The sequence below is a fragment of the Perognathus longimembris genome, chromosome 22 (assembly GCF_023159225.1).
Source record: "Perognathus longimembris pacificus isolate PPM17 chromosome 22, ASM2315922v1, whole genome shotgun sequence".
In the NCBI taxonomy this organism is placed as follows: domain Eukaryota; kingdom Metazoa; phylum Chordata; class Mammalia; order Rodentia; family Heteromyidae; genus Perognathus; species Perognathus longimembris.
Window position 1 is genome coordinate 11,929,179 of NC_063182.1, and position 15,950 is coordinate 11,945,128.

A 15,950-nucleotide genomic window follows, 5' to 3' on the forward strand; every position below is an offset into this window, starting at 1 on the left:
ATTCAAGTTTATTAGGCTTGGGGCTGGGAATATGGCCTAGTAGCAAGAGTGCTTGCCTAGTATACATGAAGCCCTGGGTTTGATTCCTCAGCACCACATATAAAGAAAATGACCAGAAGTGGCTCTGGGACTCAAGTGGTAAAGTGCTAGCCTTGAGCAAATAGAAGCTCAGGCCCTGAGTCCAAGGCCCAGGACTGGCAAATACCTAGAGGGAAGAATCTGGCTTCTTGCTTACTCCTTTCCCTTGTGGTGGTTTTTTGGTGTTTTTTTTTCTTGGCCAGATGAGCAATACAGAGTTATAAAACTTGAAAAAAATATGCCCTCCAGCATATTCAGTTGCTTTATTGAGAGATTTGTCCTGGGTGTCTTCATAGTGAGGCTCTGGATAAAGTAGGGAAAATGGGGTGTGGTAAGCAGCTGTCAGGAATTGAAAAAACTTAAAGCAAATACAGGAGATATTGATCCATTGACTTCCCTTAAGATGAAGGGACCAAAGTCATTTTAGGAGAAAATGAGGCAGGATACACTAGGGAAAATGAGGCCTGGTGAAGACAAGTCAAAAACAAGGTTCAAAGCTAGCCCAGGCAGGAAAGTCCCCAAGACTTTTATCTCCAATTAACCACCAGAAAATCAGAAGTGGTGCTATGGTGGAAAGTGGTCAAGCACTAGCCTTGAGCAAAAGAGCCCAGGGACAATGCCCAGACCCTGAGTTCACCACCCCCCTAAAAAAGAAGAAAAGTCAATTTCTTTTATATACATAGACTTGTGATTGATTTTTTTTCTATTTTCTTTTTTAATTCCCCGTCCTGTATTGATGAAGGCTTGCACTCAGAGCCTTGAGCTTTCCCATAGCTTTTACCTCCCATTTTGTTTATTTAGGCTTTTTGGCTGATTATTTAGAGATAACAGTCTTGGGGATTTGTCTGCCAGAGCTGGCTTCAAATTGAGACCCTCAGTTTCCCGGGTAGGATTATAGATGTGGTAACTGGTGCTCAGTTTAGGACTAGATTTTTCAATGAAATGAGTCAATAAAGTCTTTTGAGCTTAAACACACACACACACACACACACACACACACACACACACAAATAAAAACATTGTTCATAAACATAATAGAAAAATCCTAAGGACATCAAGCATATCCAATCCAATGAAAATTTTTTTTAATAACATGACTGCAAAATAATTCAATGATAGATACTATGTATGCTTAAGGTTGACAACATATTGCCATTGGGAATACATAGATAGTAACATTGTTTCCATAGTAAAGCGAAGCAAAATAGCTATCTTACATGATAATCATTTCTTCTTTTTTGAAGGGAAGGTGACAATAACAGATAAAATTTATTTATGTAACAAAAATCCCCAATATAATCAATTTATTAGCTCCAGTCTTGTGCTATATGTAAATCTTAGTACATTAGATCTCTAGTCTTCTTCTTTTTTTTTTTTTCCAGAGCTGAGGACTGAACTCGGTGCCTTGTGCTCGCCAGGTAGGCGCTTTTCCACTGAGCCAGATCCCCAGCCCATCTAGTCTTATTCTATTTACACGTATACTATTTTGTATCGGTTGACCTGTACCTCCTTCCTCACTTCATGATGGTTCAATATATGAAAATCTAGCTGGGTGCCAGCAGCTCATGCCTGTAATCCTAGATACTCAGGAGGCTGAGATCTGAGGATCATGGTTCAAAGTCCTGAGTCTTTTACCTCCAACTACTCAGAAAAAGCCAGAAGTGGCACTGTGGCTCAAAGGTAGTGTGCTAGCTTTGAGTAACAGGAGCTCAGGGACAGTGCCCAGGCCCTGAGTTCAAGCCCCAAGACTGGAAAAAGAAGAAAGAAAAGAAAATATATCCATGTATGACAACATGGCAGCTCAGAACTGTAATCTCAGCTACGCTGAAGGCAAACAAAATGTTAGTTTCCCATCTCAACTAACAAGCTTGGTATGCTGACAAGGACCTATCATTTCAGCCATTTGAAAGTCATGAGCATGGGTCTAGGTTGGCCTGGGGGAAAATCACCATACCCTTTTTGAGAAAAAAAAAATAAAGCAAAAAAAGATTTTGGGGTTTGACTGCAGTGATAGAGTACCAGCCTTGCAAGCATGAGGCCCCAGTACTGAGAAAAAAAAATCTACATATATAATGTTCCATATTAACATTTTAAGAGAAAGTTATATGATTCTTTCGATACAGAAAATACATTAGAGTCAACATTCATCTATGATCAACTAGAAATCGAAGGAAACTTCCTTAACTAATAATGTACTCTATCTAAGACCTCATTCCTCTGTGGGCTGCCAAAGATCTGCATAATTGAAGGTCGAGCTGGCCCTGACTTGAGTGTGCAAACTACAAGAAAGAGATAGCTGTTTTTCCAGGTCTAGTCTGTCATGATTCAGCTCCCTCAAATGAGCCACTGCCCCGCCCCCCACGACCATGCCTCCCACTCATGTTTGTCATTGTTCCTTCAAAGTTTGGTTACTAAGCATCCACCAGCCCTCATGATCATCTAGTTCAATCCATGTATCCTAACCCCTGACATCTCTGAAGCCCCGAGTAAAATGCCATCACTTGCTCAGATCTATTGACTAGCTCCTTGGCCATGGGTATGGGCCTCTGACACACAGATGCTGTTCTTACACTTTCCTCCCATGACCAAAAATAAGGCTCTTTTCCCCCATCCTCGCCCTTCTCATTTTGAAATAGAGTCTCACTATGCAGTACAGTTGGGCCTTGAGCTCTCAATCCTCCTTGCCTCAGCCTCCCAAGTGCTGGGGTTCAGGTTGTGTGCCCTTGATTCTTCTCAATCTTTTAGGCAGTTTATCTATCCCTTTTCAATATTTTGGGCTTGTATAGAGATCTCAGAGACATACCTTCAATCTTGAGTGGCTACACTGAGGAGGGGTGAAATTGGGCTTGTATAGAGATCTCAGAGACATACCTTCAATCTTGAGTGGCTACACTGAGGAGGGGTGAAGGAACTGGAAAGCAGGTTGGCTGAAGTCAACTAAGGACTCACCCAGAAGTAACGCATTGCTTGTATTCGGATCAATTTATGGTAGGATGTTAGAGAAGCACAAGAAGATTGGGGGAGAGAGTGAGACACACTGTAGGGGATGTGAGAGTCAGACCATTGTGCACAATTGTGCAAGTTGTGAGTGGCACTGATCTTAGGAGCACCACTCCCACCATATTCATTGTAGATCAGTGGGTTTCATACTACAATCTTGGAGCAGATGACAGCAAAGCATCCTGGGAAAAGCACATTGCAGAAATGTCCTCCTGTACTGCTGTACCACTGAGAAAAGGGCTGGCTATAGCACAATTGGAACAGGATCTGGACATGGAATGTTGGCTGCCAAGCTGTGGTGGTACATACCTATAATCCTAGCTATTCTAGAGGCTAAGGCAGAAGAATTGGGTTGGGGGCTAGCCTGGACAACATAGTAAAACATTGTCTCAGAAACCAAAACAAAGCCAAGAAGACTTGGCTATCTTACAAGGATGAAGGGTTTTTTTTAATTTTTTTTTAAAGCCTACAGCACCCAATAATCCCAGGAAGTCTCCCATGCAAGTACTAACCAGGCCCAACCCTGCTTAGCTTCCAAGATCAGACGAGATTGGGCGTGTCCACAGTGGTATGGCCATAGACAAGGATGAAGGTCTTAAGAACTGTTTTAGAGGAAAGTCCAGGAACTAAACTTGGCTCTTAGTTTCTCAGAAAAAGAATTTCAAACAGAGGGTAAAACTAACACATCTTCAGCAAGTGAAGCAGAAAGTAGAGCTGCACCTCAAAGGCAAGGCACAGGTGTACAAGAAGACATGCTGAGCTCTTTCAGTTGGAGAGAGAACAATAGGGGATTTCTCACACTTTTCATAGGACAAATGGTCACCTTTTGGGACAAATGGTCCCCTTTTGTGCCACTTTATCCCAGTCTGTCCTACTGTGGTAGTGTTTTTGTTAGTCACTTTGGCCTGGAGATGTTAAATCTGATTAAATTGTTTAATTCCCCTCCCTTGCAACATGGACTTGTTTCTTCTGGCTTTTTGTTTTGTTTTGTTTTTTCAGTATTGGGTTTGAACTCAGGACCCCAAGTTTTCTAGGCAGACTTTTAATGATTTGAACCAACCCCACCCTTCCTTTAATGAACATATTTCAGATCAAGAGACAGGTATATTCTGGAAAGCTATCTTGAAAATGTCCATGCTTAGCTGGGTGATGGTGGCACTCAGGAGGCTGAGATCTGAGGATTACCGTTTGAAACCTGCCTGGGCAGGACAGTCCTTCAGACTCTTATTTCCAATGAATCACCAAAAAGCTAAAGTAGAGCTATAGCACTACTATAGCACGGGTAGAGCACTAGCCTTGAGCAAAAAAAATCTCAGGGACAACACCCAGGCCTTCAGTTCAAGCCCCAGGACCAACACACACACACACACAGAAAAAAAAAGTGCATGCTTGATCCCTAGGACATAATAACTTGTGAAGTAAGGACAAGAATAAAATCTTTTTATTTTTTATTTTCTGCTTCTTATTGCTCAGTGAATGAGCATGAAGCTTAAAATAATGCTGTTTGCACACTTCTTAGTCAAGTTACACATTAACACCAGCTTTATTTCCCAGTTCCCTGTCTACCCTGCCTCAGCTGCGGGAGCCATCCACTATCCAGAAGGGATTCCTGGGGAGCACAGTAGATTACAACTTCCAGCTAGTCCTTCTCTGGCTCATTTTCTCAGCAGACTCTGCCAGAATCAGAGTGCATTGCTTGCTTGTTTCTGGGCCCAGGCTTTCATTGTAGCTCCCTGCTGCTTCCACCTCTCTTCTCTATCATGTCACTAATCTTGCTCTGCTCTCCATGCTGTGATGTTTAATAAGCCTTGGGAAATTATAACTGCCTTACCAGGAAGTAATTACCTTGGCATTTATTTTTTCCTGGCAGAATGCTTGGCCTGTGGGAAAATATGATATGAAATGACTGGTAGGACCCTGTGCAGAAATTTGAAAACTTCTTGAGGGTAAAAAAAAAATGTCATTTCTTAGAAAGTTGTCAGATTGTCACAGATCATCAGAGATACAGAAAAAATATTTTGTGGACCTCAAGACACAAATAAGATAGAAAGACTGTCTGAAGAAATGGGTATATACAGGTACTCAAAAGGCTTGAAGGAATACCTGAAACACGGTGGTAAATCTACTGTTACTCAGGCCCTAGTGAGGACCAAGAATGTAAAGAAATAAGATAAACAGTTAGAAAGCAATGATTTAGCAAAGTTAGTAGTAGTTTTCACAATTTGTATAACCTGCAAAGGTGAAAGCATTTTTAATACAATGGTATTTTTTACCGGTCCTGGGGCTTGAACTCAGAGCCTGGGCTTTGTCCCTGAGCCTCTCTGTGCTCAAGGCAAGTACTCTACCACTTGAACCACAGCCCACTTCTGGCCTTTTCTGTTTATGTCGTACTAAGGAATCGAACCCAGGGCTTCATGAATGCTAGGCAAGCACTCTACCACTAAGCCACCTTGTCAGTCCCACTGTTGTTGTTTTTTAGTTTGTTTGTTTTTTAAGATTCTGGTACTGGGGCTTCTTGAATTCAAACTACATTACAAAGCCTTTATAATCACAACAGTATGGTACATGCACAAAAACAGATATTTTGACCAATGGAAGAGAATAGACAGTCCTTATGTAAACTCACACAATAGACTTAACTTTTGATAAATGTGCTAAGAATACACATTAAAGGAAGAAAAGTTCCACCACCAAATAGTGCTAGGGGCGTTTAGCAGGGCTCAAGTAACCAAGTATTTGCCTAGCAAGCCAAACTCAAACTCCAGCACTACCAACAATAATGATAATAATAAATGATTCAGACAAAACAGATATCCATGAACAGATATCAATGAACCTTAGTTTTGTACAATATACAAAAATTAGGTCAAATAGATTAAAAGTTTAAATGAAAGACCTAAAACGCAGATTTCCAGAAAAGGGACAGGGCTATAACTGAGTGGGGAGCATTTGCATAGCATGTGAGAGGCCATCTTCAGCCCTGCAAACAACACAACACAAAACAAAAACTCCTAGGAGGAAATATAAGGACAGCTTCTTGATATGAAGTCTTAGCAATGGTTTTTGAATATGATATCAAAAGCACAGGTATCAAAAGAAGAAATAAACTAAGAACCTTTGCGTAGCAAGAGAAACGACAAGAGAAAAGGCAGCCTACAGAATGGGAGGACATATTGGCAAACTATAATCTGATGCAAATACTAGGAAGGAGAAACATGTTCTGGAGTGTAGGTAAAGGGCGGAGGAAGCACAGGCATGGGAAAGAGCAAATACAGTCATTATAGTCAATGTACATTATGTAATAAATGAGCCATGTAAATTGAGGGTAAGGACAGAAAGGAGAAAGAGTGGGGGAGAACAATGGAACATTGACCAAGAAGCATAACCTAACTAAAGGAATTGTCACCCCTTTCTACAATTACTTCAGAAATTTCTTAATGTAAGGAATTCACACAATAGCAAAAACAAACAAAAACAAAAAAACCTTGCATTTTAAAATAGGCAAAGGACTTTGGACGTTGTACAAAGAAGACATACCAATAGCCACAGGTATATGAATATGTGCTAGGCCTCATACATCCTCAGAGAAATGCAAATCACAACTCCACAAAGAGATAGCACTTCAGCCTTGTTAGAAGGACTCTCTCTCATCAAAGAAGCAAGAATAACGTGCATTGGAAAGTGTGTGGAGAAAAAGGAATCTTGCCAGGAAATAAATTAGCATAACCACATATCACAATGAATAACAGCCACATGGCAGACCATGGGACTCCGGTGAGCTTCCCTACCCTCTCACCATACTCCTCACAACAGCCTGTGACCAAGAGGATAGTGGTTTTTGTGTGTTTTTTGTTTGTTTGTTTGTTTGGTCAGTCATGGGGCTTGAACCCTCAAGGCTAGCACTCTACCACTTGAGCCACAACGCCACTTCCGGTTTTCTGGTGCTTCATTGGAGATAAAAGAGTTTCATGGACTTTCTGGCCCAGCTGGCTTTGAACCGTGATCCTCAGATCTCAGCCTCCTGAGTAGCTAGGATTACAGGCATGAGCCACCAGCACCCAGCTAGTGTCCTTATTTTGAAGTTGAAGAAATAGAGACTTGCAGCGATTAAAACATCAACAACCTTTCCAAGGTCACAGCTGCTTCTTGGCAGAGCTGAGATTTGATCTCAGGTCTGTTTACAAAGTTCCACATGCCCTGTGCCTCATCCTCACATGGCTGCTTGGCCGTTCCCAGCGTGCTGCTTATTGCCTGGCATCTGTGGCTCCCTCAGGCTGGCTGAGGAGCAAGGGTGGCACAGAGCGGTGGCTGAGCAAGCCAGGTTTGCTGTTTGCAGGAGGAGGTAGTGGTAGAGGAAGGGCTGGGTCTCCAGCTCCGGTTCCATTGTGACCTTGTTGGCTTCACGAAGCCTTTTCTCTCTTCAATCTCTGTTCTCTTGATTCCAGTAAATTCGTCTGGGGAGGCTGCACGTGTTTGAGGTTTCATCTCCTTCCCTAGCTCTGCAGATCTTTTTGTGTTTCCACAAGTTGCATGTAAAATATAGCTCCATTACAAAGAAATGCAATACACGTTTCTGAGCAGCAAAACTCCTTGTTTGCTTCAGGATGCATTGAAATCTCTTAAAACAAAGTTTCTCCAGTTGGTGGCTCACACCTGTAATCCTAACTACTCAGGAATCTTGAGATCTGAGGATCATGGTTGGAAGCCAGCCCGGGCAGCAAAGTCCATGAGACCTTTATGTCTGATTACCAAAAAAGCCAGAAGTGAACCTGTGGCTCATGTTGTAGAATGTTAGCCTGGAGCACAAATACTCAGGCACAGCACCCAAGCCCTGAGTTCAAGCCCCAGGACTGGCACCAACAAACAGATAAATAAATGCATATATAAGCATAGCCATTAGAGCTATAGGTTCCTAAAAAGAAAGAGAAAAAGAGCAGACATAATGGTACGTGCCTGTAAACCCAGGAAGATATATAAGTTTTAGAGAGAAAATGAGAAAACATGGTGCTTCTGTGTATATGTATGTATATAAAAACACACAGTGGAATATTATTCAGGGAAAAAAAAAGAAAATCATGCAATACATATTAATTGTTGAACCAGACAGGGAAAGGAAAGTAATGTATCATGTTACTTACATGTGAAATCTAGTATGTCTGACTAAGGGAAACAGAGTAGAACAGTGCTTTCCCAGAGCTGAAGCAAAATAGATAGCTCCTGATCAAATGATGCAAAATTTTCAGTTATAAAATGAACAAATTCTGAGACTAACCAGTGTGATGATCAATGTGTTGACATGATTATAATGTCACTACATGATATACATACATATTAAACTGTGATGTTGAATACCTTGAATACATAAAATTTTATTAGCATATATATGTATAAGTTTCTGTAATGCTAAGGAATTGAATTCAATGTTGGTTCATGCTGGACAAGTGTTATACCACTTAACTACACTCCCAACCCTAAACATTTTTTTAAAAGAGAGGCTTGAATACGTACAATAAGAAGACTGATATGAGCCAAAGACCCAGTCAAATACAGTCAGAAATTTACACTAGGCATAGCAAGTGTTCTTGCTCGCAAGGAAAAATGGATTTCAGATTTTGAGAAATAGTCTTGTGCAGCTGAACTAGCTGGCAGGTGACCAGGGTGTGAAGTTAAAAAACAGATGATGCATGTCTGACAAAGAAGCCTTGTTAGAATACTTGAAAAAAGATAAAAGGCCATTCTAATCCAAACTGAATGCTGAGTTGATAGCTCAGCAAAGGCTAGAAAACAGAGAATTTGGAACACAAATCATGCTCACTGCATTAAGCCAAACTCTGTTGGAGAAATGAATATAAATTTAACATCAGAAAGCTGATGTTCTTAATAAACTGTACAGTACAGGGCTAGTGTTCTTCCAACAATGCTGTTTTGGGAAGAGTAAGAATAGGAAGAGAATAATAAAAAAAGATCAGTTATGGAGAGATAATTTCTGCAAACAGAGCGTTCAAGTAAAAGATGAAGTATAGAAAACAAAGACTACCTGGATTTCTCTTCTTGTTAAGGCCGTCTATGACAGCTGAGTGATCACATCTGCAGAATGAGCCCTCGCTGGAGAGCAGGAGCAAGCTGATTGCCTGCGACAGGCACGTGTGGATCAGAAGCCAGCTGATTTCCTAAGAAAAAGTCGGAAAAAAAAAAAAAACCAACCCAGGGCATTTCAAAGAACTCCAGAAGACCATTAAGAGCCTTTCGGAGAGAAGTTTAAATTGAAGCTGGTTATTGACCTCGGTTGTTATTGACCCTGTCCCTCAAACAGATATCGGATTCCTGTAATGGAATATGTGTGCTAAAGAGAACTCGGGTCTGTGGAGGGCCTTATGCTGACTGCCAAGTGGGCATTCTACATTTCTAAAACAGTATCTATTTCTTATCTACATCTTAGGATAGTGTTATCACTAAACTTTATCAGGGCAACTAACCACCTTCTTACATCCTTTCATGCACTCTCTGAAATCTTGTTATGTGCTTTTCGTGAGCCAAGGATTAGAGATACCTAAGAAACAAGATGAAATTCTTGTCTTTGGATAAAAATAGATGAACAATGAACAATAATGAAACTCGGGTGTGGAGACCCATGTTTATAATCCCATCATGCAGGTGGCTGAGGCAGGAGAATCTTGAATTCAAGAACAAGTGGGCTATAAAAAGGATAATGGCAGACAGGATAAAGGTATGGAAACAGAGTAAAGCAGTAAAGCAGATAGTTGTTGCACTAATGAGCAACATTTGGGTAGAGAAATGAGAGAGAGGTGATATAAATGTAAAGATCTGGGAAAGATTCTCCCAGACAGAGGGAATGGTCAGAGTAAAGGCCCTGAGGCAGAGCATATTTGGGTATATTAGAGAAACAACAGATGTTTTAGGCATAGAGTCCTTACTACATGCTTGGCAATGCAGTAAGTTTTTTTTAATTAGGTACTACAGTTTGGATGTTGAATGTCTCCCAAAGGCCTAGTGGTACTCTTGGGAGAGGTTGGGGCCTAGTGGAGGAAAGTTAGGTAGTTAGGAATGTGTCCTTTAAAGGGATTATGGGCCACCAGCCCCTTTGCTTCCTCTTAGGCTTCTTGCCTTGAGGTGTGCAGTTTGCTCCAGTATATACCCTGCTGTTGCTATCTGGTACCCCCACAAAAGGCCTAAAAGCAATGGGTTGGCCTTGTCATGAACTGAAATCACTCAAACTATGAGCCAAAACAAACCACTTATCTTTATAAGTTAATTATCTCACTAGTGATACTTTATTATAGTGATAGAAAGCTATCTTACTAGAATTGTCTCATTTGTTCCTCATTAGTCTTTAAATATGGATCCAAGGAAGGATGGGCAGAGGGAAGTAGGAAGAAAGTAAAAAATCATTCCCAGACTTCTGGTTAATAAAACCATGTAGGTACTGGGTAAGCAGACAAACCAAGCTGGCAGTGCAGTTCTGGGTTTAGGAGAAAGATGGTGATGGTGAGTGATGGTGATTTTTTTTTTTTTTTTAACTAACCCATCCATGATTTTGCAATTGAGAATGTGGCTCATGAACTGAGAAGCAGGATTTGAACCTAAACTTTAAAAAACAACACCAGAAGCATTTCAGGGTGGAGATCAGAACAATGCCCTCTGAAAATCCAATTTCTGTGCTAGAAACAAGACTGTGCTGGGAGAAAAGTGTCAAGATCATCTTTTTTTTAATAGAACTCTGGAAATTAATCTTAATCTCAAAATTTCATGGAACACTGATTTCAGAAAAAGCACTAAATTCCAATAATGTAAGAAACAACTTTCAAAAATGTTTTCATTGGGCCTGTGCCTCAGCTGAACCCCTCCCCCCCCACACACACTTTGATCTGTGTCCTTTGATCTGAGCCAACCTCTCTGGTAGTTGCCTTTCAATTGCATTGGGTCCCAGGAAACTTAAAATTCACTGGTAACTATTGTGTGTAGAAGGCTCCCTGTACAAACAGGCAATACCTTCTTCTTTTGTCTTTTTTTTTTTTTTGCCAGTCCTGGGGCTTGAACTCAAGGCCTGAGCACTGTCCCTGGCTTCGTTTTGCTCAAGGCTAGCACTCTACCTCTTGAGCCACAGCTCCACTTCTGGCCTTTTCTCTATATGTGGCGCTGAGGAATTAAACCCAGGGCTTCATGTATACGAGGCGAGCACTCTTGCCTAGGCCCTATTCCCAGCCCTACCTTCTTGTTATAGTATTTTTTAGCTTTAAGATGATACATTTATTTTTAAAAATTTATTGTTATTGTAAGGTGTTGTACATAGGGGTTACAGGTATAAGTTAGATAAAGAGTGCAGTTCTTTTTGAGCAATGTCGCCTATTTCTTCATTCTCTCCCAGTTTTTCCCTTTCATCCCCACCCACAAGTTGTATGTTTCATTTTTCAGCAGTGTCCAGTACCATTGTTGCATTTGTTCGCCCTTTTTCTCACCATTTCTGTGCTCCCCCTTACCCTCCAAAAGACAGATCAAGTGGGACATGATCAATTATACAGGTCTCTAGGTATTGCCACCCAGTGAGGCCCAAGGAGGATATTCTTAGGAGAGGGACAAAGTGCAATACTTATGTGAATCTGATTGTATAAAATAATATTTATATACGTGAACTCTAGGAAATTGAAACAAGTTTTGTTTTCCTTTGTTGCTATTTTTGTTTTCATTTCCTTTTGCCTTGTTTGCTCTTTATATAAGCCTAAAGGAAACAGCCAAAAACTCAGGCAATCACCACCCCCCCCCCCCCCCGAGGCAACTTGCCCCTGCACTTTCCCAATGGTAAAGTCACAACAACATCTCTGAAACCCCTACAGAGACAAAGCTAATGGCCAGCCAGAATGTGACCTGGGACTGTTAAAACTGTGCACACCTTTCTCATCCTTTGCCCAGGACTTTCCCTATTTAATCTGAAGCCAGTGTCTGCACCCCCTGAAGATGGCTGAACGTGTACTAAAGTGCCATCTTCCCTTGACTACCATGTAATAAATCTTCATTCTCTGCCCTTTACCATGTTCCTTTATTTGGCATATGGAGGGTGAATGGCAGGACATTATATGGACTTCTGGACTTCAAGCTGGGGGGTTTAAAAGCCCAGTTTCAATCAGAGAAATGTGTTGTTCTCATCCTCCTCCTTGCCTCAGCTCTGCAACAGCCTGACAGCTACTGCAGCTGTGAAAAGCAGCCTCCTGACAACCAAAAGGACACAAGTGTCACTATTTGTCCAGCTGAAGCTTCTGAAAAGCTTTAATCTTTAGACTTCTTTATTCAATGTAAAAGCTAGCTGTGAATGAATAGCCCTGTTCTCAAGGTATTCATTGAAAGTGATCAGAAGCCATTGAGGAACATCACAGCTACCTGAGATGGCTAAAGCAGTTGAGGATAATGAGAGGTTGATGAGAGAGAGAGAGAGAGAGAGAGAACTGAAGATTTGGTGGAATTTGGAAAGCCTCTGGCTGTATGGCTTTCCAAGCAGGGTGAGAGAGAGCTAAGACAGAGTTGCCAATTACTGCCAGAGGGTTGAAAGTGTCATCCGACCTTCATAGAGCTCCTTGACAATGGATGAAACATAATGGCCCAAAGCATCTTAAGAAATCTCTGAGCAATCATTAGCAGACCATAGAGATAAGAAATGAAACTCACTGCTGGTGTCCATCCAGGACAAAGACTAAATATTTGCAGAACCATTATCAGGAAGGGCAACAACCAACTAACAGCAACAATAACAATTACTAAGTGGGTGAGTAATTGATTTTTTGTTGTTTTTGTCAGTTGTGGGGTTTAAACTCAGGGCCTGGGCCCTGACCCTGAGCCTCTTTGTGCTCAAAGCTAGTGCTCTGCCACTTGAGCCACAGTGCCACCTCTAGTTTTTTAAGTGGTTAATTGGAGATAAGAGTCTTACAGGGACTTTTCTGCCTGCACTGGCTTCAGACCACAATCCTCATATCTCAGCCTCTTGAGTAGCTAGGATTACCGGTATGAGCCACTAGCACCTGACTGTAATTGATTTATTGTTATCACATTATATTATAAAAAACATGCATTCTTTATTAAAGAGCCTGTGAGTATGAACCACACATAGAGATCAAAAAGCATTCAATAGGGGCTGGGGATATGGCCTAGTGGCAAGAGAGCTTGCCTCGTATACATGAGGCCCTGGGTTCGATTCCCCAGCACCACATATACAGAAAATGGCCAGAAGTGGCGCTGTGGCTCAAGTGGCAGGGTGCTAGCCTTGAGCAAAAGGAAGCCAGGGACAGTGCTCAGGCCCTGAGTCCAAGGCCCAGGACTGGCCAAAAAAAAAAAAAAAAAAAAAAAAAGCATTCAATAGAAACTTCCTATGGAAGTCCATACATTGTAATTTCTGGACAAAGACATTAAATTAGCTGCCAAGTATATTATCAAACAACTATAGGAAACCATGTTTAGAGAACTAAAAGAAGATATATAAACATATATCAACAAATAAGATTGTGAATAAAGTGATAGAGATTACAGAAAAGAATCATGCTGGACATGCTGGTGTACACCTATAATCCTGGCATTGATAAGCTGAGGCAGGAGGATCATGAGTTCTAGGCCACTCCGTGCTACATAATAAGACCTCATCAGGAAAAAAAAAAGAGAGAGAGAGAGAGAACCAACCACAATAATGAGAAATTCTGTAAGTTGACAGTTACATATTGAAATGAAATTTGTGTTTGTGTGTTTATGTGGGGGGGATTAAATGCAGATCTTCATGTGTGCTAACCTTACATTCTTGCCACAGGCAATCTGAAATGAATTTTTTCTAGCAGGAATCAAGAGCAACTTGGTTGGCAGAAAAAAAAAATATCAGAGAACTTGGTGATAGGTCAATTAAAATTTTCTAGTTTGAGAAAGAGAAAAAAAAAGCATTAAGAAAGTGAACAAAAAGTAAGAACCAAGGCTGTGAGAAACTATCCTTATATTAAAATGATGCAGTGTATACCCAGAATAAATAACAGGGAGAGAGGATGTCGTTTGTTCACCCTTGTTATTCCAGCTACTCAGGAGGTAGAGATCTCAGAATTGAGGATTAAAGCCAGCCCAGTCCTATCCCCAGTTAACCTCCAAAAAGCCAGGAATGGAAGTGTGTCTCAAGTGGTAGAGTACCAGTCTTCAGTAGAAAAGGTCCTGGCACAAAAAAATAAGAGAAAGAGAGGAAGGAAAGAAGGAAGGAAGGAGTAAGAAGACAGGAGAGAAGAATAAAGAAAAAGAAGACAAATGAATATTTGAAGAAATAATGATCAAAACTTCTCAAATATGATAAAAATCAATCTGCATATCCAAGAAGTTCACTGTACCATAAATAGGATGAACTCAGAGATAACCACACCCATAACCATAAACCGTTGAGAGCCAGATACTCTCGAGAGCAGCAATAAAGAAGTGACTCATATTACTTGCCGGGCCCCAATGTGATGAACACCATGGAGTCCCTGAAAGGTGACTCAAAGAGCTGAAAAAATAAATACTTATCAACTCAGAGTTCTAAATCCACAAATAAATCTTACAAAGGTACACTTATCAAGACAATGTGGTATTGGCATTAAATATAGTAATACAGAACTATGAAGTGGCTCTAAACAGATTTTTGTTTTGTTTTGTTTTGTTTTTTGGCCAGTCCTGGGCCTCGGACTCAGGGCCTGAGCACTGTCCCTGGCTTCTTCTTGCTCAAGGCTAGCACTCTGCCACTTGAGCCACAGTGCCACTTCTGGCCGTTTTCTGTATATGTGGAGCTGGGGAATCGAACCCAGGGCCTTGTGTATACAAGGCAAGCACTCTTGCCACTAGGCCATATCCCCAGCCCCTCTAAACAGATTTTGATAAGAGTATCAAGACCATTCCACGGGTAAAGAATAGTGCTAGAACAACTGATTATTCACATGAAAAGAATAGAGACTCTTACCTAACACCGTGTACAAAATTAACTTGAAATAATATTTAAATCTTTTTGATTTTTTTTTTTTTTTTGCCAGTCCTGGGCCTTGGACTCAGGGCCTGAGCACCATTCCTGGCTTCTTCCCGCTCAAGGCTAGCACTCTGCCACCTGAGCCACAGAGCCCCTTCTGGCCGTTTTCCATATATGTGGTGCTGGGGAATCAAACCGAGAGCTTCATGTGTAGGAGGCAAGCACTCTTGCCACTAGGCCATATTCCCAGCCCCTTAAATCTTTTTAAATATGAGTGGATACTACAAAAACACATAAGCATAAACCTGAATAAACTTTAAGTAGGCAATAACTTAAATTATGTTAACAACAAAAATCTAAGGATAAGAATAGAATAGATAAATTTGACTTCATCAAATTAAAGTGTTTGAACTAGGGGAAGTAGTGCACATCTGGAGTGGACAGGCTGAGATGGAAGGATCAAGAATTTGAGGCTAATCACAACAAAAACAGCCTGGTATTGGTATAAAAACAGACCTGAAGACCAATGGAATAGAATTGAAGACCCAGAAATAAAACCGCACTCTTACAGTCAGCTGATATTCGACAAAGGAGCTAAAGACATACAATGGAATAAACAGAGCCTCTTCAACTACTGGTGCTGGGAGAACTGGGCAGCCATATGCAGAAAACTCAAAGTAGACCCAAGCCTATCACCATGCACCAAGATCAACTCAAAATGGATCAAGGACCTCAATATCAGACCTGAATCCTTGAAACTACTGAAGGACAGAGTAGGAAAGACGCTCGAACTTATAGGCACAGGAAGGAACTTCCTGAATAGAGTCCTAGGGGCACAACAGATAGGGGAGAGACTCGACAAATGGGACTACTACAAATTAAAAAGTTTCTGCACAGCTAAGGA

General features: G+C 41.1%; 1 pseudogene; it reads right to left on the reverse strand.

The window, feature by feature from the left end:
• Positions 1 to 3,541: 3,541 nt before the first annotated feature.
• On the reverse strand, positions 3,542 to 3,660 carry LOC125340215 (annotated as a pseudogene).
• Between the last annotated feature and the right edge of the window lie 12,290 nt (positions 3,661 to 15,950).